This window comes from Hetaerina americana, unplaced genomic scaffold (assembly GCF_022747635.1).
Source record: "Hetaerina americana unplaced genomic scaffold, ioHetAmer1.1.p SCAF_6, whole genome shotgun sequence".
NCBI lineage: Eukaryota > Metazoa > Arthropoda > Insecta > Odonata > Calopterygidae > Hetaerina > Hetaerina americana.
The window spans coordinates 19,859,066-19,883,403 of NW_027287205.1; the positions used below are offsets into that span (position 1 = coordinate 19,859,066).

The 24,338-nt window shown below is 38.6% G+C and overlaps 1 protein-coding gene across 1 annotated transcript in view; it reads right to left on the minus strand.

Annotated features, from left to right (window-relative positions):
* RpL28 (ribosomal protein L28) overlaps positions 1 to 16,306 on the minus strand; it is a 139,787-nt gene extending 123,481 nt beyond the window's left edge. The window contains exon 1 of the mRNA XM_071593612.1: positions 16,301 to 16,306. The gene's annotated coding sequence lies outside the window, so the exon portion shown is untranslated. The remainder of the gene's footprint in view (positions 1 to 16,300) is intronic.
* Between the last annotated feature and the right edge of the window lie 8,032 nt (positions 16,307 to 24,338).

The window sequence follows — 24,338 nt, forward strand, 5'->3', positions numbered from 1 at the left end:
ACAGACCTTGAGCTCTCCGTCATCCGCAAAGGAATACGCCCATTCCCCTAGCCTCAAAGGAAGGGTGCCGTTTTTGGCCGACTGCGAAAGGTCTAAATCAACTCCTAAACGTCAAAACAACAGTCATTTGAACACCTTGTTGCAATTTTCGCTCTCACTATTTAAAAAATGCTACCATAGGAGTATGTAAATTGGCACAAAGAAAACAGATGGCTTCAACACATACCTTGTAAGTGATTAGACACCTCTTTGAGAAATCTATACTTATGTACACATCACTCAAGCACTGACATTGATTATATAGTTTCCTTCGTTTACGATGAAATTTCCGTCAACCTGAGCATAACTTCTTTTCGAATCCGATGGTTTGAGGCTCCACTTTGTGAAAAATCCTTATCACTGAATAAATAAAATTGGTATTTTTTCTCACTAAAACTTTATTATGATACTACCGGGTTCGACGCATAGGCGACATCATCAGGTGTCTGATCTATGCGTCATGTACGCGTCGAAACTAGTAGTACACAATTATAATAAAGTTTTTGTTAGAAAAAATACCAAGTTTACCTATTCAGTGATAACTCCTTTTCGTTAATGAATGCCGAAAGATAACCAAAAGCGTCTTTCGTCATTTTTACGGACGGTTGCGTGATTTTCTCTTCTTGAAAGCTATTGAATTAAAATATGTATTGATGAATATGTATCATGTGTTTAGTACAAACACGAAAGTTTCGGAATGTGAACAATACTTAAAGGCAAAAGCGACCAGAGTGCATGCTTCCGAAGTTCACGGTTCTATCATGCCGTCAGTTGATAGTCAGTGGAGGCTGACGGTTATAAGAAATGACACTCCACTTCCGAATATCTTACGTATGATGCCGAATTTCGAGTTGATTAACGGCGGACTTTTTTGCACCAAAATGTTTCGTGCCCTTGCAAAAAAAATTAGCACGTAATTCGATGACTTTGGAAGTAGAGAAATCAGCTTCCGCCTCACGTGCTTTGTGTAAAAAATCAGTACAAAGGTCAATGAGTCAACACTGTGTTCTCGGAGGCCATGCAAAACAAAGCAAAAAGGAAATACTTCTATGCGTCATGTTTTACGTCAATTTCTCTCTCTCCCTCTCTCTCTCTTTCTCTATATCTCCCCCCCCTCTCTCTCTGACCTGCATTAAAACTGTCATTCACCCCTCCAGCTCTCTTATATTTATTCATGAGATCTCTTTCTGAGTACCATGGAATTCCCATCTGTATCATAAGCGGAGTTGGTCACGTTGTTTTGGTCACGTAGCATGAAACCGTCCACGTAAAAGTGCTACATCCTGCTTCTCTCAATCCATAATTCAGGTAGCATTTGCGTCAACAACGAGGATGAAAAGGGTTATTTTGGAAGGAAATATATTTTCCATACCTGTCCTAAAATGTTTTGATAGCGGAAAGGCTATGCGAGAAGAGCATAAGCATTGGTTATTACGGGAGGCGACCAACATCCGGAGTCATTTGCGCCAGTAGAGATTTGTGGATATTATGGTAGAGATATAATTTCAGGGAATGGTGAAAGGGTGAAGAGAGACGGCTCCTACGTCAGTTTACTTAAAAGAGGGTTGAATCGCAATGCCATTGAATGTCATTTTGATAAAATTTCTTCTATTTGCAGGGCTAATTGCACTCTATCAAATAACGATAACTAAAATAGGGTTTTACCGTGCTGGTTTTCATAGAACTGGACATCGAAAATCCAATATTTTATACATGCCCTTATAGCAGTGGAGGACTAACACCAGAAGAATTAGGGGTTAATTTTGCTGAAATATGAGCACATATCGTTTTCTCGAAAAACGAAAATCGTTGTCGCAATTATGTAAGGGCTGTGACAACTTTAACAGAATAGCTCTTAACCATATATGATTAAGTATATAATTGATATTAATTAATCTTTGGGAAAAACGGAAGCAATCGTATGGTTTCCAAAGTTGGCAAACATATCCAAAATAGGTTTTAGGGCATATTTAAAAAGTATTAAGAACCTCTTAGAGTTCTCAACTACTGTATATTCATACCATGTACATTTATGAACTACACCTGGATGGGTGGTACATTAATTTCATCACGTTACATGAATATATGAACTATCCAGGCTATTTAACCCAGAGTACCGTTCGGAGTTCACAATTTAACGTAACATACGATAGATGGTGTACTCCACATGAAGAGCTCACAATATGACACCTAAGTAAGGATAAAAAATTCTGTCACCCACGGGATTCGAACTCGGGCCATCGGAGAGGGAAGCTAACATACTAATCACCACATTAAACCAACAGATTGAAGCAATACATAGATGCGAAGAGTATAAGAGAATAGGCATAACGGACCGCAAGATATCATATTTCATAAATTACTATCAATCCTTTACTAAAAATTTGTGAAGACTTAAGAATGTTAATGTAAAACTTCAGGGAAAGGAAACAATTGAGATCCAATTTTAAGATATATTCTGGCATTTGATTCAAAATGAAAAAATGTCATATGACAGTAATCTTGTAAAAACATTGCAAGTTTTTAACACAACGGTATGTCGGCAAAATCTAAATTCGAACTAAGCGATAAACCGAAGGAGGAGATTATTGAGCGTATTGAACCCCTGAAAGAGGGGTTTTTGCAGTATTTCTCCGATCATCCAGAAGAAGAATCTACCCTGGTACGGCAGCAATGCCCTATTGCCTCGAGCAAATCCAGCATTCCCAGTGAAATGCATACAAGACGAGCTCTTGGGTGTGCAAGATTTTTCAGTACGTATTTGTTCTCTGAAAAATGACAAATTTATACCTAGTGTGCTAGGTTCAACTGCCGTAATTCTCGCCTTTAGAGTTTACCCTTAACTTACATGCAGTTGTTGGTACGGGAGTGTATTTTCAACACTTAAGTAGGGCATATGGGATCGTACGTTCGAAAGTCAGTTATTAAAGTGCCGAAAAACATAAAAAACTATCATGTTAGCGTTACTGACAACATTTACAATTCTGGCGAAGAACGGGACCACAGCTTCAAGTGACGAGCGTCAAGTAGTCAATCAATCTCAAGACTAGCGAATACCAGGTTGTCCGCGGGGATAATTTTAATATAACGATCAAGGTTGCGTGAACCTTTCTTAATTCTGTTGTTGTATGCGTTCAGCCTCCCTTAGAAATTTAAAGTTGTTTAGTATTCTTCTTTATGCATATATAACCACCAGGGTCACCATTCAATGAGTACGCCAACATCAAATCCTTCGTGTGTGTATATATATATATATATATATATATATATATATATATATATATATATATATATATATATATATATATATATATATATGTTTATATGTACGTCTGTGTATATATATACATTATATGTGTCGTATGATTCGCATATTAACTGAAGGTAGTATTTAAAAAACCATAAACACAGTAATCAACACGGTTTGTTCGGTAATGGTACAGTTCACCCAGTACTAAGCACGACAGCGTGTGAAATTCACACATCAGGGTAGGGTGGCTAGTTCCTTTCCCTGTTCCGGTTATGGTTTCCCAGCAATATCTGGTACCCGAAAAATCACATTGCTTGGGTGGAGCTGCAGGTTCCCTCGGAGGCTTGCCCGGGAATCGAACCCGGGCCCTCCAGTCAGTAGTCCAACGCTCAACTTCTGGACTACCGCGACCCTGAAGATAGTTTACCTAGGTCAAATTGTGCACCATACCCAAATGACTTGATGGGCAGTTTCAATAACTGATTAAATGTTCTATCAAACGTCTAAAAAAATGGTTTTTGGAACTTAAATGGGATGTTTACGATTACCAGACAAATGAAGTTTCGAATTTTACTATTTTAGGAGGCATGTACCAACCCATCTCATTCTTAATAGGTCAACCTCCATATCTCATTGCTCGCAGTCGACGTGAAAATGAAAACAGTTTGAATTTTCCTCTTGCGGAACGTCTGCCTTCTTGGACTTCTGCATTGCGTCATTCGGAACTGGTTATCTGAATAAAAAAATTGGCTATGCGAAATCATAATAATAAAAGAAATCATTCCTCTTAGAGTTGATATTTCGACACGGACCTTGGCACCAACTTCATCCAAAAGAGAAGTGAAGAGTATAGTTGTTTCGAATTAATTAAATCGAGAGCCTCTTTATATATATATAGTTATATAGTTTCTAGAATCTCATCAATGGATCTCCCAGGATCGAGTACCGGATTATCTCTTTCGATAGAGACAGAGTCTTTTCTCCTCCTTGGCCCATTTCGACTTAGCTTTCGCAGCGAAAGAGAAGCCAAAGAGTAAAGGAACACAGTTCCTTCACAGAGATGACCGCTTTTATTGTGGTTTCCTGTCCATGGCCTGCTTAATCGACCACTTCTTGTGCTCTCGTTTGTTGGACAGCTTACCTGAGAGGAGTACTGGAGGGAAAAGGGGTCACAGTGGACTCAAGGATCACTGGACTCTCAGAAATATTCACCATATTCAGACTATCTTTTGCTATATTTCATGACCCCACAATTAACATTCACAAGGTATTACGTTTAAATCGTAATATTACTTCCTGTAGTACTTCTGTAGGTTGTTCAAAGTCTAGGTATATGAGGTATTAGTGGATCTTTCACGCTAGGATTCAATTAGTTTTTCCCGCGAAGCCATTGTACACCTTTCCAACAAATATTTAAATTTTTACCTTCGTTAATTCTATGTTAAACTTAATTTACCATCTCAGTATAAAATCCAAAGGTTGGTTCAATAGTTGAGGGGTGAGCTCACATCGAATTACGCCTTATGCTGTGTGGAATGCACACTTTATCGGGAATTTAGAGGGCCTAACACGTTTCCCTGCGCCACCAATCGGTTTCCCCAGAAGCATGGAACGACCAGAAAAACGCAAAATTTAATTTTTTGTTGAAGTTGCACAATTCGAAACCGGGATATTTCTCTTATTAATTCGTAGGCACGTCTCATATTTTATGCAGCTCGGTATTCTAATATACCAAGCGTTCGGTCAATGTCCAAAATGACTGACCCCACCATGCAAAATTCATTCTGTTTTCTGAATGCAGAAAGTTTTCAACCATTACGTAGAATTTTATTTTCCTTCAAGAGCGAAAGTTATGAAAGTCTAAGGGAAATGTATGTGTTCTAACCTCGCTTATCCAAAAGCAGTGTACTTCCAGTGGTAACATTGATGATGTTGTTTATAACAGAAGGCGAACCTTACAACGATATCGGTATCACCTAAATGGAATAGTTAAACCATTCATTTCTCTTATATTTTATTGTCCACAGTCTTTTTTGTTTAACCGGATTCGTAACAAGACTGTCTGACCAGTAACTGAACGCCGTAAAGACTAGGCTAACTACCATGCTGCCCAGTATATACGACATAGGGATTGTTATATACGTAGAATGATTCATTCATGCAAGGTATCCTACCTGTTAAAGGAATACGTACGTTTTGGCCGTCCCCTAACGACTTATATTGCTTTACATCCATTGGAACTAATTCTTGCCTGCACTTAACTGTTTCCTACTTCATTACTTCGTTAATTTCTTCCTGCCCTTACTCAGTCTAAAATACCTATTCTGCTCCTTCCTCTACCCCGCTCACCCAATGCATTCTCCATCTGCCCACAACATCCAACTCACAATACGTGTAAATTATATGTATGTATACACGCGTCTTTCATCCATCTATTTCGGATTTCCCGTGGCAACTTCCTCTCTTTGCCCATCATATTTGGAACTTAAGTCTTATGCAGAATATACGTATGTACATGTTGTTGAAATAATTTAATGTGCCATGGTGGGTAAAACGAAATGAGCACGCGTGAGACATACTCCGTTGAGTAATGTGCACTCTTAAACTTTAGACACCAGTGAACGACCCTAGATATTTAGCCTTCAATGAATGGGTTTCCATGCCGATTATCCTTCCCGGGGAAGGAAGAGAGAAACTCAGCTTTGGCATTAACCTACAATTGCATTCTTAATTTCCGAGCCTTCCCCTCTTGTCTGAATCTGACTGATTTCAATCAATGTCCGAAAACACTGCTGATATCTTAGATGGAAGGTGGCCGCCAAGAGAGGAAATGGATAGATATGAAGGGGCCATCCATCAGAACATAAGAGCATAGATCTATGAAGGGAATAAAATAAAATTGACGGGAAGTAAAACATACGAAGAAGTGAGAGGATAAAAGAAAAAATTGTTCGGAGAAATTGGAACAAGTTGGAAAGCAGACGCAGAAGGTACTAAGAGGCAACGGATGAAGACAAAAATATTTGAAGTTCAGAAATAATTTTCTTTTAATGTGAAGTTGTTTATTTGTCGTTTCATCAGGCGTGGATTATAAATACGGCATTTATTGGCCAGTGAGACCACCAAAAAACTAACTTATTGTAGTTATCGGTCAACTACTGTTAAAAAAGATCATGGATTCTAAATCATGCGGTATTAATCCTACAATCTTGTTTTTCTAATATTACTTCATATGTTGAAAGTAAGCAGATGATACTAATAATGGCGCATACGTGCTATAGATTAGTTTAATGAAACATAAATGACCATACAGCGATTAGCATAATCTCCAGTCATGCCGGTTTGCCACGCCTTTCTCTTGAGGAAAAGCTGAGCAGGAATGCTGCGGCACGGATTCCTCAAATCACTTAATCGTTTTGGGACCAAAGAAAGATGAGACATAATGGAATCCCGGAAAATAATTTTCAAACCGTGGATCGGAGCACGTACCACGTATGCCCATATAGGTCATAATAACGCGAAGGTCAAATTTAGTGACGTCAACTTTGCTAAACAAACGGAACTGATCTTTCGAGTTAATCAACTATCACAGGACCGTGACCAGAAAAACGGCTCAAGAGTTCCGGGAAATATTTATCACGGACGTACGTGTATTTTGACACGAAGGGCGACATGGAGAATTTTAAACTGGTGATTTTAATTGAGATTGGGTAGTACCTATCACCTATTTATTCTTTTACATAACATGATAAATATTATGCGATAAACAAAGGATCCACAGTTTACTTCTTCATGACTCCATTTGTATCGTAAAGCAGAAATGCTGACTTCCGATTAAACAACCAAGAAGCCAGCTGGAAAACTCCGAGTACATTTTTTGAAGAAGCATTTATTTAACAATTCATTTTAGACATTTAGTAGAACAGAATGAACATTTTTATCACGACGCTGACAATCGTCACTCTCCGATTCTATTTACATCCCGCAGCTTTTCCTCTTGTTAACATTTGATTTCGCGATTTTTTCTGTGAACCATTAATGAAGTAATTTTTTTATAGGCCATGTGGTACCTGAGGTCGGTTTTTTACACCACAAAATAGTTCATTGCGTCAAAGTAAAAAAGCAATTTTTGTCGAATTACTTTTTTCCTCGGCCAGAGTTAATATTATTTGCCTTTGAATAACCGTATTTAAGTAAGACGTCGCAGGAAAAAAATCTGCATACTTTTTCGGTTGGGAGGAACCAATTTATGTACCTTCTTTAATGTTTAGTGTGATTTATACGAGAAATGTCCAGAAAGTAACTTACGTTTACGTGTAGAGGGCGAGGTAGTGGGGATGGCCAAATGTTTGCTGTATTGACACACACACTAGCGCAGTACGATTTTTACAAAAGACGAATGTTAAGTTGGCTAATTAAGAGAGTATTTGAGAGTCAAATGGATGATTTGAGAGGAAGTGGTAGACCGAGAAGTTCATGGGTGAATGTGGTCAAAGAGGCTCTCCGAACGAGGGTTATTAGGAGTCACGGGTTCAGAAAAGCATGCAAGAAGCAAGATGCCATTATCTTTTGGAAGCTTTAGTGACGGCTTAACTAATATCCATCTTCCAAGCTAGTTTCCCTTTATTCTTTCTCTCAACGGATATGTTTAACAGGGCCTCTTGTTGAAGATGCTGGAATCTTAAGTAAAAAAATCCAAAGATAGACATATGGTTCATGTATCTAAATTGCTAAAATCAACATTTTAAATTACGCACCATATTTTGTTTTGTGATCAGTTAACCCCCGATAAATATCAATGGTAGAAGTATCAATATTTTCGACTTCCTCGTCAGCAAGGGAAAAACGGTGCCAAACTTCATTTATGCTTGGTATTTTTTATGAGTTTTTCATTTAAAAGTTCAAGCGATCTTTTGGTGGTTGACGGACTAATGGCTTACGTATTTTTTTATTCAGTAAGAGAAAGAGTATGTTTTGGGACTGGCGTCGGAAATATTTAGTAAAAAAATTGTCATTTGACTAAGAAGTACTAGATATTAATTTTTTACCGAGCACTTAAAATTTATCCCGGCTGTGGTCAGTTTAGCTTCCCGGTGTGCTGTTAAGATAATCGTTTCATATGAAATATCAGCCAACGATAGAAGTAATATAATAGCAACCTTTATGCACGAACAATCAATTCTAGTTGAATGTGTGCAATGCCAGTGAAAACGGTATTAGTATTCCTAGAAACTCACGTTGACAAGCAAGAATCACTTTATCCGCGTTTACACGCCATTCGTTTGATGAAGTAGAGTTTCCCAAGTTTAAGTTCATACGCCTCTCACGAAATATCAGGACTTAATAAGGGAATGACAGTGAATATTTAAATAAAATAAGATAAAATCTTCCAAATTCGTCGATGAGCAGGAAAGGCTAGTTATTATCGAGCCTCGACTAAGAAGCTTTGACGTCAGAGCCTAATTAATTACCGATATGTGTTCCTTTTAATCGGGATTTTTCGCGTCTCTGACGTCACCGAAACGATTCTGTCAAGATTCGAAATGTCCCGAGTACATCATGAATGAGTACAGATCAAACCCATAACTACTAGCGATATTTTTTCCGATTGAGCTACCGAGAGGTCGTCTAGAGGCAAAGCCTATCGAATGACCGACATGCTGCCCTCAAAGACCACATCACGTGGCCATCATCCTCCACGCGCCAAGTTCATGGATGGCTCACACGATAACTTTTTAATGATCACGCGACGCGATCATTTTCAGGGATAGAGCAAATGATTGGGAATATCCATTTCCTGTCTCGGTCGTTTACGTTCTCTTCTTCCGTCCCTGAACGAGTACAAGGATCTTCACAATCCTTTCGATCTACAGCAGTCGCCGCGACGACAGTAAATGGCGACCATGGCTCCGTGAAGGGCTCTCGTTCAAAATAGCCGAGTGAAACGCGACAGGAAGGCTAAAATTTGTGGACTCGTGCGTGGCAAATGACTGCGTGGACTCGCATGAACCGGTGGCTGGTGGTTATCTTCCCCAAGGCTGTCGTTCACGAATCCTGCCTATTGGCAGCACTGCCCTTAACTTGGTTCTGCTCTAAATTCGAATGATACACGAATATTCTGAACGTTAAACCATAGTGTTTCTAAATTGAGTTTTATCGAATGGAAGTATCAATAACTCCCCTTTTCATTCTAGTTTTCTAGTAATTTGTCATTAAATGAAGTATTTTTTAACCTAGGCTTTTATGCATGAACGATATTCATATCTTCAGCAAAAAAACATTATTTAAATTATATTGAACAATTTTAAAAGTAAACAGCTATTTAATATGGTATTTTTTTGCCCGTAAAATTATTTATACGTTTCGCACTACTAAGAGTGTGGATTAACTGCTAGCATCTCAATATTTTCGAATTCTTAGTTTGTAGGCGAAAATTTCTCCTCGAATCAAATTCATTTAACAACACGATTTATTTATCTGTTTCAAATTAAATCGATCTACTGATTATTAGCTACAAAAGAACCATAGTGTATTTTTATAAATGAGTAAGACACGTTTTAAGAGAATTTTATGGAACAAATTAATGAAATAAATTTTCGTAATCCAGTGTTATCAGTAAGTGCTTGTGTGAGGGAACACTTGGTATGTTTCTGATTGGTTATTTTTACCTCGAGATACGTTAACAAATCAACCATTTCGTAGTTCATCCCAAAGAGTTGAAATGAAAATATCCGCGGGAATACTTTTTTGCCGCAAAGTATTTATTGTAATTACACTCAATTCCTTACACAACCTCGAACAGTTAGCCAAATCTATCGAAAATGAGACATGAACTTATTTCCTAAATATTACGCGTCACCATCTGAATTTCATTCGTAAATACGTCATTGTAGTAGTTCTAATCGGAGTGGAAACGAATGAGACCAATTACACTTCAGCAATTGCTCACATATTTAACTAGAGCTTATATTACGATAGGGAACTATCAATTAATTAATAAGCTTAGTATTTTTTCACACAAACCATCGATTTCATACGGAACTATGTTAACTGCTAATATTTGGAGAGAAAATATTGCCGTATTTGCCAATTTTTATCCATTCCCATGCAGATCTTAAATAAATAATAATGTGAGAAAATTACTTAACGATGCAAAAAGAAACCATTGACTCCATTATTTCTGAAAATGAGGAGACGGCACAAGTGTTTGGAGGAGATAGGCGTTGGAATTTCCAAGGCCACAGTAGAAGAGAGAAAGTTGTCTAAGCGATGTAGATAAATAAAAAGAATGCATATTTTAGAAGACCCTGAAGGAGGTAGACAAACTATCCCAGCGTAAAGTAAGAAGTGTTACCGAAAAAAATGCAATGAAAACGTTTCCAGTGCTTTGAAAATGCCGTCTATGGAAGACCTGGAGAATGGGAGCATTCCTTCTAATTATTTTCCGACGTAGTTACAGGGTTCGTCCGGAAAATAAGTGTACTGAGCTCAGGAAAAAAAATTTATTACACTTTTACATATCTTAAGCGAATATTCCTCAAAATAGGACCCTTGTGAGTCGATACACTTGTTCCAGCGGCGTTCCCATTCCTGGAACGCTCCCGCGAAGGCATCATCGGGAACCTCTCGAAGACGCGTCGTCACGGCCTCTTTGACGGCGTCCAAAGTCCCGTATCGCGTTCCTTTCAAACTCCTCTTTATCTTCGGGAACAGAAAGAAGTCCGGTTGTGCCAAGTCCGGGCTGTAGGGCGGGTGCGGCAGCGTTGCCACGCCGTGCTTGGCCAAGAAGTCCGACACGACAAGCGCGGTGTGAGACGGCGCACTGTCGTGATGCAGCCGCCAGATGTTTTTGATCGCTGGCCGGACGCGGGCGACTCGTGCACTATTGTTTTTGGCACATTACACTGCTCTGCTATCATCCGAACACTAAGACGACGATCAGAGTTCAGTACATCGCGAACTTTTCGCACATTTTCGTCGGTGAGTGTCGTTGATGGGCGTCCAGGCCGTGGTTCGTCGTCGACCTCTTCTCTGCCCTCCACGAACATCTTGTGCCACCGAAAGATCATGTTTCTGGACATGGCTGACTCCCCGTAAGCCTGGTTAATCATACCGACAGTTTCGGTAGACGATTTCCCAAGCTTTACCGCAAATTTGATGGAATAACGCTGCTCCAAAAACTTCGGCATCGCGTTCCATGACGTGGGTCGAGCGTGGAGGTTCGCGTTAACAGAGCTCCTCACTACACCACAGCTCAGAGCCGACTGCCTTTTTCAGCGTCGCTTGCCAACATACCCCCCTCCAATCGCAGCCCGTCAGAGCGGTGCTGGGCGCGCCTGGAGCGGCGGGAAAAAATCAGTACACTTATTTTCCGGACGAACCCTGTACTAGTACTACTGTACTGTACTCGCTATTTAATTCGCCATTGTATTTAGCTCATTAAGATGAGAATAAATATTGATCGATAAAAATCCAATTTGTCTCTCTTAATACAATGTGCTCGAAGAAACTACTCCATAGTACTAGCAAAATTAATACTCCATAGAACAGTAAGTACCTCGGCGACATTTTATTGCTAACTTGAAACTTTGAGTGAATTCCGAACGAGGAAATTAATTTACAGGAGCTATTATTTCGAATAGCTCTGCTGAAGAATGCGACGTAATGACGATGATAAAGGAGTTCCTTGTCAAGATTTCCTTCATACCCTTACAAAGATAGTGAACCTCTTTCTTTCTAAAGAATCGAGTAAATATTTTTCTGAAGGTCACTGTTTGAGGTACGAATCATAAGGATACATTTGATGGACACAAATTACCCCAATGTCCGAAAAGGCACAAACGAGAAAATGATGAAGGGGCCAGCCAGTAGACTAGTAAGGGAAGATGAAATGGCTTCAAGGCCAAGAAGACAGCAGTTCCTCAGGCAGCTCTTCGAAGACATTATGTGTATTCAGAGGATGGGAACTTGAGCTTAGTGGGAACCACACTCGGTAAGAGCATTATGACACATTTTAGGAAAAACGATCATTCTAACGCGACTGTCAACAACGCTATTTAAGGAAATCATACCGTAACGCTCTATAAATTATCAATACCACAGGTTAAGGATGACATTCCGGTTTGAATTTATGAGTAAGACGGTGCTGCTTAGTTTCGTAATCAAGTGGTTGTACCTGGACGAACGTTTTCCCCAGCATCAGATAGGGATAACCTACTGGATGACCTCGGAGGCCCCCTGATCTGGCACCAATGGATTCCTTTTTGTGGACGACGGTCATATTCTCAGAAGAACGTACGATATGACCAGGGCAGAAAGGGGAAGGTGCAGTTGAGTGTGAAAGCAGTATTTAGGATAAAACAAGTATTTATTTTAGAGACACTTGCAGTGATATACGAGTAGGATAAGTCAAGTACTGAGTACGATGAACAAATTAACTATAATGAACATATTCACTTTGTAAAGGTTGGAAATATGGGGAAAAGTTAATCAACCTTATTTACAGCTCACCTCAAGCGTGGGGATAAGAGATCTATCTTCTTGGTAGGATCATGTCTTGCATGGGGAAATGAGCTCCCCCACTGAAATAAGAGGCGCAGGGAAGAATAAGCCTTTCCCATTTTTCCTGAAGGCCTTTTTATTGTTTTCAGTTTTCATGATTCGTGGCAATTGGCTGAAACACTACTATTTTGTGCATTTGTTATAGAGCAATGTTCCACCTATATGTAAATAATGTCGGGAGTGTCTGTTATCAAAATTTTATATCGTAGACGGATATGCCCTGAGCTGCGGAGTAGCTTGGCTAAGCGACTGAAAATCAGATTACAGCTTTAGAAAGGGAAAATTCTGAGAGAATATGATTCATCCATGTAGGGCAAAGGGCTAACCAAAGAAATAGTTATCAGGAAAAAAGTATTCTTGATTAGTTTTCGGCTCATATTATTAATAAAATAAATGCCTTTCTTTGATAGCTCTTTCCCAGCGTGGTTATGTCTTTTAGTTTTCCTATTTTGAATTGCACAGGCCTAGACTTCGAGCCTATGGACACAAGTAACGATATCCATGGATCACCATCAATTCAGTGTTTCCTCATGGTGCTAAGGACGTTCGCATTGAACATAATTTCATTCCATAGGCGTTCAATAAAGAGGGATTTCCGACGATCCGTTTACAAACAGATAGCGTGACCACCGACGTCGTGACCAAAGAGACTAAGTGTGAGTGTCTTGCTCGAATCATGAGATTGAAGGTGTTTCACTTTGAGGAAATCCTTGCGAGAACATTGTTATTTTTTATCATACCTATCGTTGCGTTCGTGACTTAGCTACTTCCGATATTTCAAATTTCTTTCTTTCCATCGTAAAACTCCTGAAGCGAGGATAAACATAGATGGACAAAACTTATGAATAAAACTTCATTAGTTGAACGAGCGGTCATCCAAATTCCAAGGAGAACTATTGAAATGATTGCCCTCAAATATTATATTTGCGACTCTCATGATGGGTCGGTGTTGTGGTCCGCTGGGCAGAAAATTCGGCTACGTAATAACGGGTGGTCCACGGGAGCCACCTCGTGGATCATACCCATCTAGAATCCAAACTGAGGGAATATCTTGTTACGAAAACAACGGCAGGATTCACCTAGAAGAATTGTTTATATTTGCAATTTAGAAGTTGTTTTTGCAAGGTAAATGTGATCTCTTTAAGATTCAGTAATCGTGGGTAATTGAGAATTCATCCTCGTTAAATTTCAAATTCACCTATCTATTATAAAATATGAGTATTGTATATTATTATGAATGTTCAATCTTTCACATAGAAAAATTATAAAACTGGACTTTTACATCAACAGTGGACGCAATAATATTCCTTAATAATAAAAGTCCAATAATATTGAACTGTTATGTAAACATTTGTCTTAAAGTTTATAAAGGACATGACTTCATTTTGGTCTACGTAAACTCCATATTCCGAATTCGAGGACGGATTTGAAAATCACAAATTATTTCGTAACATACAAGTTATCTTCAGTTAACCTACCATGTATTTTATTCTAAGTGTCCATCTGCTTTAAGAGGCTTAAATTTAATCGCATTATAAAAACGGTTCCTTTCGAGCAGGAAAATCGATGACACATGGGCCGTTTTCCCCGTGACAACTTCAAAGAAAATGAAATTTCCTCTTTTCAATTTCTCTGATTTTATGACGCTTTTCGAAACTCTAGAGAGGACTGCGACATATATTCTCTTTCGAGGAAAAAGACTTGAGACCGAAGAATCTTACAGCGTCTTTGAAATTTTAAAAAGGATTCTCTCCTAGTTCCTGCACCCGTCTCTACGCTCTCGCCTCGTCTCGCCTGTATTTCAAAATTTCTTCTCGGCGTCTCTGTTCTACTATGGCCCTGCGGTTTGTGCGTTCACTCGTGCTTGGCTTTCTTGCCTCTTCCAGAAGATCAAAGTATCGCCTTCAGCAGAGCTCGGTCACCATGGAGAGAGTCTTTGTTCGCGGACGACATTGCAAACAATGGCGCCAGAACTCAAGAAGTAATAATTCATAGGGAAGAATACCGACCGGTTTTGAAATATCCTCTTTTTTTTAAAAAAAGATGTTATCGACAGGACAGATTTTTATTAACAATTCAGACTTGTCGTCAATCAACGTGTACATTGTTATTGCAGTGACTCATTCTTAAAGTTTACCGGTACTTTAACGTTCGGTTTTTTCTACAATTGGTAATTATAAAATTGATTTTTGGTTATGATTAGAGGTTCCATTTAATCTTCAGTTTGGCGAGACATTATGAAACCGGACCTTAGGAGATTACTTACAACCACTTTCCTATACCAGATCACTATCAACCACGGCGGATTTAGACAGGTGAAATCAGAATTGTAATGCTTTTCCATATTGGGATTGATTTTAGAGTCTTGCTTGGACCTCTTCGTCAGTAGTCAATGGCACTTGCCTCCTATTAACTAAAATATTGGTATCCGATTATTCCATCATATTAGCTTCGGAGTATCTTCGAATATCATTGCTTTACGACCAATAATTCGTTGTCATTAAATGGAAGGAGTAACCGCCATCGGAGTGAGTTCCATTAATTCAATCAAAACGCTCAGATAATAATAATGATGATGTCTCTATTGTTACGGCAAAATTAAGGCCATACAACCGCATAGCAAGCGACAAAGACGACCACACGCACCCAAGCCCTCGGCGGAGGAAGAAAACTCAACCAGGCGGGTATTGAACCCCATACCTCTGGGTAAGCAGGAGAGGGCGTTACCCCGCCGCCACCGAGGCCCACAAGGAGACATCGTAAACAGGCAAAGATCGCACAACAATTACGTTGTCTCAATAGATGTAAGCAATCGGTTTCTATGAGTCGCGTTCCCATTTAGTTTTGCGGTTGACGTAACTAAAGTCTAATTGTGGCTTCGAGGTGAGTTGAGGCGAGAAATTATTCAATCCAATACTTCGTGAACTCAATTTTTTGCAAAGTGATTACTAAACTGTGTATTTCTGCGTGCACGCAAATTTTATTACCGTTTACCCAACTTCAATGAAGAAAAAATGAACACGAAATACCAATTTATAATTTGGTATCGTTTACCGAACATGGGATGGGAGGGGTTTGGCGGATATCGAGAGGGGAATAACCTCAAGCTAATAATACATCATTTTCAGAGATGAAACTACTGCTTTCAAAATATGGCTACGAACTAGGAAGCATTCTTGCGAGGTGCGTGACTCAATGGATCAGAGACGTGGAATTTTTGAAAAGCAGACAAACAAAGAGTCATCTAGTGCTAGAGGTGAATGCTTAGAGTCATGTCGGACGATTGAGTGAGAAAAGAGTGGAAAAGGAAGAGAACCGATGGAAGCCGAAAAGAGTTCACCAACTTCCATACACTCCCGTCTCCGTATCTTACCTACGCCTAAAGATGGATGCGAATAAAATGAGCTCCATGTTCAAGGGGAAATGGCACGCTGTAGGTGCTACTGACGAGATGAGTGCGAATACCCACATCGTGGAAATAAGCCATTCCATAACCAACAGTGCTTTGCATTTTAAAATTCCTATTGACTACCAGCTTGATCCTTCTTCATTCGAAGATCCATCACCAGAATTAATGCAGATTTAGACCCAATTATATCTTCCCTCTTTATCTAACAGCATCAGAGATCACTCAATAAGACCATGGTCCATGCATGTATTCTTACAATTGTATAATGCCACACCCCACACATCAAATACGATATCATCCTCCCTCCTCCGCAACCTGTATGGGTACATGTCTCGGACTGTTCAGTTACGTATGGCGGATGGGGTTTCGGGATACGCATTACAAGGCAGGGGAATAAGGCAAGGATACCCACTATCATTCGTTCTTTTCAATATATAAGTTGAGATATACGGTGGTAAGGGAGGCATGGAAAAAGATAGAGGTAGGAGTGAAAGTAGGTGGAGAATTCATTAAATCAGATTTGTGAATTAATCAAACTTTATTGTGCCAATCAGCCAAGGGATTGCAAACATTGTTGAGTGCATTGGAAAGTCACTGCGATAGCTATGGGATGAGAATAAATGTAAACAAAACATACGTTATCAGGTTTTCCATAAAGAGGAAAGCTAATTTAAATGTGAAAATATCGTGGAGTTCATGAAGATGGGACAGTTAACCTATCTCAGAAGTGTTCTAGACTGAAATGTTCAAGTAGTAAGGAGAAGAATGACGTTAAAAAAAGAAGCTTCCACAAGGAGTAAATTAATGACAGGTAAGTAGGTTATGGATGTTAAGAAAAGACTCGTCAAAACTTTGATCTTTAAAGATAGACGATAAGCTTAGATTAAATGGACGGAAAGAAAACAGAGTAGAGGTAGTGGGCGTGGCGGAAGAGGAGAGAGGATTGTTGGCAGAATTTCAAGGGAGACAGGAAAAGTGGTTGCAAAGCATTTTGATAGAGGATGGAATGCCGGGGACTGTAATAGAGGGGTTAACGTTAGACAATCGAGAAAGAACGAGGGAAAGGATAAGTGTATTAGACGGGCTGAATCGAAGTAGTATGTGGATTCGAATGGAGGTGCGAGAATGTGGAGATAGTGAATTTGAAGATGGGTTTACTTTAATATTGACTTGTGTCTTGGGCGAGGGTGATAAATATAAATGTGTCTCCAAATAGGAAATGCATCCATCCAAAATATACCTTAAAGGGTAGACCATAAAAGATATAAGTTTCAGGGATTGATGAATGAGTGGAAATATTTTTGCACTAAAACGCCAATTTCTAATAAAATTCTGCTTTTAAGCGAGCTTATTTATTTTTATTTGTTGTGCATAAGTCTGAAAACAGCGCTTTTACCTATACATCGGACTTTTTGAACATTGATATTGCAATTTGACAATTTTATACCCACAAGCCTTAGAAAAGGGTTTTTACTGCAAAGCAACTCAGAGTAGATGTTCTACTTTATGCTACTTCCTGTCAAATTGAACTTACCGACACATGATCATGTTTCCGTCCTTGTATAAATTACTTCCTTAATCAAAAGTCTACCAGTCATTGTGTAGAATATTGCGCAGCAGGCAATTGACTGGATTCCTTCAATACCAAGTGCTACGTGGCATTCAAATTAATGGATACAAAACTTCCTTTTAATTAAATAAAAACAACTTTCTGTGATCACTTCCGTTTTAAAAAGAAGCAAGTTTTACATGGTATGAACAGTATTTTGACGCAGAATCTAAACATTGTGTTTCTATTCCATACCTGTTTTCATATACTTTATTTTTATGTCATGCACCTTATTCGGTTTTGAAGCCATTAAAGTCTTGACTTATAATTATTTATCCATCAATTAACAGTATTTAATTCGAAATTTAGAATAGGTAGATGAAGTTAGACCTCACGAGGAAGAATCGTAAGCTTTGTTAAGAGTGTTTAATTTACAAATTTCCCACCACTGTGTTAGCGACCAGAAATTCGCAGTGCTTGGATTATATATGGGGTGCCAGTTTCAACAAATCAGATTCAAACCCGAAACTCTCTCGTCACTCAACTCACCGGGGTCGGCACAGCGAAATTTTCTGCCTACCCCATCCAGAGCTTTACTCATTGAAAGTGTTCATAATTGCCCTTTTCACGCAAGTATTTTCCTTTATTCTCCCTTAAAAAAAGAATTTTAAACAAGGACTCTTATGGACGATGTCGATACCTTCAGTAAAAATATTTAAATTATTAAGAAATGGTAAGTTTAAAAAATAACCAATATTTATCGACTTAACTTAGCATTGCTGTTTACCTGTTACCATTTTTTTACCCCTTCACATAATAACTTGGGATGAATTAGGGCTCAAATTCCCAATATTTTCGTATTTCTCTACGTGAAGGGGAAATTTGAACCTTATCTGAAATACTTTCCTCAATGGCTGATGCCTTTCTCAGTTCAAAGTTCAACCGATCTGTTCTGAATAAACTGGCTAACAAGGAAAACTAGTCTGTATTTCTTCTAATTAAAATAGGACAGATAAATAAGTTTTAGGATCAAATATCAATATTAATCAATCTTGTTATTACTATTATAAAAATATTGGTCTATTTAATTTTGTTATAAATGTTAATAAATGCGGTTTGATGACTACATTCAAAATATAGTGCTTTCTTTTCGAGCACCTTAAAATTTACTCAATAACGATGAGTCAAGTTTCCCAACTTTAGTATTTAGTTTTCCCAGTTAGTATGACGGTATTTTATACACTTATTATCTTTCCCTATCATGAGAAATCATCAAAATTACCAACAAATTACGGTAAATTTGAGTAATCATTAGTCAGTTTTCATTTTATATATATAAAACCAATAACACTAAAATTAATATGCCGAGAATACTCTAGCGGCCTCATTCGGGCTAATTTAAAGCCAAGAGCAAAACTATGAATAGACTTCGGTAATACCCGTGAGTAGGCGAAGTAGTATTTCTGTATTCATGAAATCTACGTTATCTGTAGGACATGTCACGAGTCCCGGGGACAAAATAAACCTTTATTTTAAGGAGAGATAGTTACTCTCCATATGCATTTTTTCAAAACAGTAACTTCTAGTTATGTGCATGAGTTCTTCTCGAGCTCTAACCACAGCAGCGATTCTCTGCACGAGTTGAAGTGGTTAAGTTAGATCTAATTGCCATTGAATTGAAAGATGGAAGCAATTTGATTGGCTTAATTTGTTTTTCATGTCAACACCAAGATTTGCTTCCGATTTTGGCGGTAAAAAAGAAGTCTCATCTCTATTCATACGGACTATTATTTTCGAGTGGAGTTGTAAGCCCACGAAATGCATATGCAGTGGCTACACCGAATAATGTGGCCTGCAAATCCAAGTGATAACTGAAGGAAAAATTTTTAAAAAATAAATAATCGTAAAAGTTGACACCAAGTGCAAATTGAACAGTGTGAATAAAAATCGAATTGGTAAAAGGTGCAAGAAAAAGAATTCGCTTCAAGATAAAAGTTATAATGATAAACTTCCTCCATTATGCGGATTTATGCTCCATCCTTTGCCTGCGCAAGGGAATTTATCACTAACCGGAGCGAATACTTCCTCCTTGTCAATATCGTAGAGCCAGACGTGCGGTACTCCTGCATGTGCCAATTTACAAGAGCGTTTGGGCAGGATTAAATTTTGATAATCTGAATTTAATATTACCTTAGTAATAATATTTTTAAATATTATTAATTCTATGGATTCAAATTAATATATCAATACGGTCCAACGCCATAAGGCTTATCAGCAGTTGCCAGAGTTAGGAAATTCACATACCCACATCGGCGTCGATATGTTATATTTATTGTTATAAATTATTGCAATCCTCTATTAAGTACAAAGAACATGGATTATTTAATTGAAGAATGCAAACAATACCAAACATAATTAAAAGTTGGAAAGATAACAAGTTGACACTTTTTTTTAAATGCCTTAATTTCAATCTTTTCTTTGCCTCTGATTCATTCATTCGAGATATTTTACCCTTTTAATGGTAGGTTTCGGATGGCCCCGTAATGACTGTTTACTTGTAAGTATTGTGATGGCTTCCCTTTCATTCCCGTATATTTTATCTGTATTCATTTCGTCATAATTTCTGCCTACCCTCATGCTATCTAATAAACCTAATCACTTCATTCCCTAACCCGCTTACCCAACGCTCTCCCTGCTATCGCGGTAGTCAACATGCCACTCACATACCATTCAACATACCATTCATCAGTTCCTCATCCACTCTCTACCTTTTTCGAATCCCCCCCCCCGGTAACTTCCTTTCTTCGCTCACCCTATTGAAAATCTCGACGTTTGTCTTTCTCTCTGTCAAACTTATTTTCCTCTTTCTTCGCCTCACCCACATCTCAAAAGCCTCAAATTTACGCTAATTTTCTTCCCTCACAGACCAAGTTCGCTCAATTTTCAAGTCATAACTATTATTTCACATCTTTACAAATAATTTAAATTTACCATCTCCTTGGGTAAATTATTCATTCATTTAGGGATCAATTTTTTAGTCAGTGCAACCATACCTAATGTAGTAACTTCCTGCCTCAAAAAAGTGATATATTTCAACTAAGTTAATTGACTGAATGCTCCATTCGTGGGCGATAAGGACAAGATCATAAACAGTTACGAACTGTTTCCTGGACAACCTTCCGCTATCGCTAAAAAGAGAATGGGTACTCATACACGTCTATGTATATACGTATAACTATCTATGCACACAAGGGTACATGAGTTTGTAGGTACACACTCATGCACCTGGGAATGGGAAAGAGTGTAGAAGGGATTGGATTTTAAAAGAATGTAGAAGGAATTGGATTAGGATTTGGGAAATTAATTTTTTTCATATCGCCGACTTACGTGAAATGTGCCTTCTTGGATCCAGGTAAGAATTGCACACACTGACATTCGTCAAATGTTTCTTCATTTAGGATTTAGATCGAGTACCTGCATTTATGCCCATACAATAGTTATATTGAAAAAAATGTCCATGCCCCATTCTCGTCATATTTTCACAGGGTTACAAAACTGCTGCACTTGTATTACTCAGCAAGTCACGAAGACGTAATCGCGGGGGTGGTCGGATGGCTTTGATTCGATCACGTCGCGTGACAACAGGATGTCTACATCAGTCCTCCCATTCATTTCGTCTTACTTCCGCGTTCTCTGGGACTTATATTCACGGAATATTAATGGACCGTACTTGCAAGTGCACACGACATCGGGGAGTGGCGTAGAAACTGCGGCGATGATATGCAGCGGGAACGTGCGGAAGTAGGTATAATGCTAGGCGTTCCCCGGTTAACCTACGGAGAGCTGTGACTACTACGCGTTGACCATGCCATTTTCAAGGTTAATGCTTAGAGAAAATATTTGGTAATTTACATTGTAAAAATACATATGGTTTGATGAGTATGGGCGTCGATTGACTGCAGTGTGAATGGGGTAATTGAATATCTGTGTTAAAAATATAATAAATAGGATGAGTATTAAGTGGTTTAGAATGTAAGTGAATCGCCCATGCCAGTAATAGATAAATATGAAAGAAGTGAACGTTTGTTCAATCGACTAAGAGAGAGATTGGATCAAGAGTGGAATTACTACGGAGGTGAGAGAAGAATCATGAATGGCTTGAAAAGGGAAGGGATGGACTGAGAAAGTCATGGGGGAATATAGTCGAGGAGATATGAGAAATACTATAGGAGTGTCGGAAATAGAATTGTATGAACGAGACAATCTATGAATTTGGTGTTGGCGGAAGACGTATACGAGCACAGGACAGTATTGAGGAAATCAGTGTAATTGACTAAGTCGCTTTTAATAACTTAAAAAAAGAGGCTTTTTTTCACGAAGCCTATCCTGAAAGAGTGATATTTTAAGGTATTTTAATACCCTGCAAGCCAGTGAGTGCTAGGGTGTGTGGCAGAAATACACGTCAGATTAATTTTGACCCGAATGACCCCTACCGCGGTCGGACAATGTTATTCTGATCCCTTCGTGGAAAAAATGACATCTTAAATCTATCTGTTCTACACTTAATCTATCTAATTTTACTGACATGATCTCTCCTACCATAGTACGATGGGAGTGATACTACATTTTCAATATCACTGTTAAAGAGACCTCCCAATTAATGCAAGAGATTTAATCTGAATTCAACCCTCTCTCCGTGAGTTGTTCCCAGCCTCGCTGCTCTAACATTTTGGATACGTACCTAAGTTTATCATAAAAAGGTTTTATAAATTTAGCTCCCCTACGCTGCACGCGATCCAATTCGGCAATTAATCCAACTTCGTAAGGATCCCATATACTATCAGCATATTCCAAATTAGGCATAAACAGAGAAAGATAACATCTCTCTTTAAAATTTTCATCACATTTATCCCCTACTCTTCTAATAAATCCTAATTTTTTGTGAGCTTGCCCATATATTCCTTGTATTTGTTTCACCCCGAGAGGTCGTGAGTAAGGGCATAAGCACGAGTATTTAATCGAGTCTATACATTCCATTTGGGTGTTCCCGATACAGTTGGCTTTCGGGAGGGAATTGCTCTTTTTCCAAAAATTCATCACTACGCACTTTTTAAAGTTTCTTTTCTTATTGCCAAATGTCGCATCGACGTTGTATAGCATTAAGGCCATCTGATAAACCTGCTGTGTCCTCAGGATGACAGATATCACGGTAAACCACTGGATCATCGGCAAATAAACGTATGCTACTTGTGACTACAGAGTCAATGTCGTTAACGTAAACTAAGAATAAAAGAGGTCCGATAGCACTTCCCTGGGGAACTTCTGAAGTAACTTCCACTGCATTTGAGCTAACTCCATCTATCACTTCTCTTTGAACCCGACCATTCCACAAGTCTTTAATCCAACCCCGGATATTTTTTACTATGCCATATACTTCTAGCTTTGCAAGTATTTTACTATGAGGCACTTTGTCGAAGGCTTTCTTAAAATCTAGAAAAACTGCGTCCGCTGGAACATTGCTATCTCCCGTAATAAAAATATCATGAACAAAAATCGCGAGTTGTGTCTCACAGGATCTACCCTTTCGGACACCGTGTTTTTTTTCATCAAAAACTCCTGGCTACCGAGGTGTCTCAGGATCGAAGAAGCAACTATATTTTCCATGACTTGGCATGAAATGGATGTGAGGGAAATAAGTATGTGATTGTTCGGTTCCTCCCTGTCTCCATATTTAAATATTGGTGTTACGTTAGCCATTTCCATTATCTGGGGACCTTGTGACGCTCTAGCGACTTTAAATATGATTTCTAGATGCGGTGCAATTTCCAACGCTAGATCCTTAAATATACGAGTGGGTATTTGATTGGACCTGGAGGATTTATTAGGCTTAATAATTTTCTGCAAGCGTTCTTTTGCATTATATAGAGATTTCAATTTTGGGCATCAGTTGGTCGGCGCGATTTGGTAAGCTATCGGAGACATTCGGTGAGACATTAATAAAGACGCTTTGAAAGAATGAATTTAATAAGTTAGGCTATTCCACTCTGCTGGTCACTCTTTTGTCTTTACCATTTTTGAGTGAATTAACTGTTGAATTAATTCCCTGAACCTCTGATGTTAACGGTGTGCACGTCATTCCACGCAATATTTATTCAAAAAATCCCAAAATATCACCATGTTAGTTTTATATTTCGCTGATACCCGGAATAGATAAAATCACAGCATTTTCTCTCAAATTCATATTGTTAAATTGTCAAGCGTCGATCTCTGCATGTCTTCCGGATTCTCGCAGCGTTTGTTGGCTTTTACATGCAAGACTTTTCCATCGGAAGTACATTTGATCTGAAGATATTGGCAGCAATGTTGGCGAAACGCTTGTCTAACAACACACGTTGTGACAATCCGGAAATGGTGTTGAGGCCAACACATCAGTGTCGCGGAAATTATTTACAAAATATTACTCTACTATAGTGGATTTCCTGATGGGAAACTCGTTTTTAATTAAAACATAAATGGCTTATTTTTTATCT